Here is a 3,069-nt window from a genome sequence, read left to right as displayed (position 1 = left end):
ATGGTTTGTTATGTAATGTTTCTGTGAGACCTTGGAGAACGAATGGTTTTCTATATAATGACTTTGAGTATACTTGAATAAGGAATGGTTTCACAAGTAATGTTTATCGTGAGAGTAAACTTCTACTTCAGTAGTTTCGTGATGTACTACTCAGCCAGTACAGAGAGAAAAGCACAAGGTGTTTTTTAATGTAATCTTTAAGAAAATCATATATTTACAAAACAAAAATTACATATTTCCCTAACCTATAACTATACGTTCCTTTCTTATAAATGATATTCATTATCTACTGAAGTGAACAAAGCCCACTGCTGTATAATGATCAATTATTTACTGTTGTGTTTTGTGTGTCTGTCATGTATGATAATTATGTAATTAATCATTCTAAGTTACTCTTTTATTGTAGTACTTGTAAAATGAAGAGGCAATCTTCAACAATATATTTGCCTAGTGAAGGTTATCATATAAAAGCTTGAGACTCATTTTTTTTGGGGGGGGGGGGGTGGAAATTATCATATTTGTCAAGATTTTGTACCTGTGGTGAGAGGTCTTTCTTTAAAAATACAGGCTACACCGAGTGGTAATCAGAAAGTCAGTATTAACATCTTCCATTTGTACCACATATGTTTCTCTCAGAGATATGATTTGTAGCATGTATTCAGTGTATGTGTAACAATGCATGCGTGCGAAGATTGAACTAATCTTAGTTCAGCTCGGATTCTTATTCCTGAAACAGCCCGGAGATAAACATTCATTCCTATTACGTCTCTTTAAATAAAAGCTCATTCCAACATGCCAATCTAATTTGTATATAAACATAACCACAAAAAAAATTTGATAGGTTGCGATCGCTCTTTTCAAGAACTAACAGCTTTTGTTGTTAGTTCTGTTTAAAGAAACGGCGACTTGCTTTATTTAAATGTATAGTCTAATGGAAATCTATAGGACTATCATCAGAAAATATGATTTGGGTTTACAAATATATTATTTATTGCTAATTTTGCCAATCATGCAAAGAATTATGTGTAAGAACTTTTTTGTAATAGAATGTTAAATAAAACGTTTTCTCTCTAACAAAGAGAAAAAGTAACAATAAAAGATTATGAATATACTTTCTCCCTTATAGAAAGTGCCGTAAAAGGAATAACCGAATTGTGACTTCCAATTTTTTTTTTTTATCTTTTTATTATTAAATTTTACAAAAGGATCAATACAATGACTTCATATATACAATATAAAATAATAATAAATTACATCCTTTACAAATAACAAAGTAAGTAAGCCTTATATCCTATAGAGTAACTTATATTTCTTTTTATTCTTTATTTTACAAAAGCATTAAGTACATAATCTTTGGTAAAGAGCTTGTCTAATTTATTCACATAAACTTTACTCAATATAAACTTGGTTTTTGACATTTTATTCACTATATAAGTTATTAGGTTTGGGTCGTCTGCCAAAAGACCCAAAGATCGACCCAACCACACTCCTGCTACAAAATCTGATAGTAACACCATTGCAGTGTTTTCGTCTTTCTTCGATGGTGTCTTAAAATCTAACTTAATAATTCTTAGTAAACTATCTGTTTCAATTTTACAACAGCTATTTAGTATTGACTTTAACCAAATCAGAATGTTTTTTGACGAGGGACAAAAATAAAATATGTGCATATTATTTTCAATACATCCACAAAAGAGACATTTATCTTCATTCGAGATTTTCATCATATGAAGCCTATCTTTGGTATTAAGTATTTCATTAACGTATCTATAAACTGTATCTCTGCTGTTCTTATCAATATACTTATTATTTACATGCTTCCAAATCTGTTTCCAATTAAAAAGCGGGTACAATAACTCTATCTTTGGTTTATAGTCTTTACAGTTCATTAGTAACCAGTATATTTCTTTAACAGACACCTTAGGATAATTCTTTAAATTATATACTTTCCTTAAAACATCTATCATCTCACTATAATATGATGTGATAAAAATAGTACAATCTCTATAAGTTTTATCAGCTTCCATTAAAACACTAGCTTTTATTTTACAATAATAATACATAATCTCGAAACCATAACACTTACACATAGAAATCTTGTTAAAAGTTCTGAACATAATAGCTTTCGATTTATGTAAAATATTCATTATTCCTAGCCCTCCTTCTGCCCTTGGTAAAAATACGGTGTTTCTTGCAATGGGTTCACAGGTTCCATTCCATAAATATCTAAATAAACTCCTCTGTATTCGTTTGGCACAATCCTGTGGAACTATATATACATGTGACACATACCACGTTTTTGCTATAATTTTACAATTAATTACAATACATTTTTGAAACACAGTCAGCTTCCTATTCCTAAATATACCTATAACTTTGTTTATCTTACTCTCTAGATTATTCCAATTTAGATTAACACTATCTTGATAATTATTACTATGATAAACACCTAGTATTTTACAGGAGTTATGAAGATAATGACATCCATTTATTGGCCATTCTGATTTATTTCTCCATTTCCCAATGCCTAAAATTGAAGTTTTCTTTCTGTTTAAATTTGCACCACTTGCCTTTTCATAATCTGTGATTATATTAAAACATTCTAATATTCCTTTGTCACTAGTAACTACGATAACAGAATCATCAGCATATCCTAGAACAGAAACCTTTAAATTATTTGGCAAATTCAATGACATTTCTACGAGCTTAATCTTCATCATCCTGTAAAAGGGTTCCTGGTAGATAATAAACAAAATCATGGATAATGGACACCCTTGCCTTACCGATTTTTTTATAGGGAATGGATCAGAGATATTACCATTTATGCATACTACACTTTCAGCGTCTTTATATAACATTTGTATTAGCTGAATGAAACTAGGATCAAAACCAAAGTTGCTCAATATAGCATATAAAAAGTCATGATCAACACGATCAAAAGCTTTAGACCAGTCTAAATTTATTATCGCAGCTTGTTTATCATTATCATTTGCATAAATCATAATATCTCTCATGATGGAATTCAAGTTGATAATTGACCTATCATCAACACAACTAAACTGCTCGCGG

The sequence above is a fragment of the Palaemon carinicauda genome, chromosome 15 (assembly GCF_036898095.1).
Source record: "Palaemon carinicauda isolate YSFRI2023 chromosome 15, ASM3689809v2, whole genome shotgun sequence".
NCBI classification, from domain to species: Eukaryota; Metazoa; Arthropoda; class Malacostraca; order Decapoda; family Palaemonidae; genus Palaemon; species Palaemon carinicauda.
The sequence above is the reverse complement of the archived record's forward strand: the minus strand, read 5'-3'. Positions refer to the sequence as shown.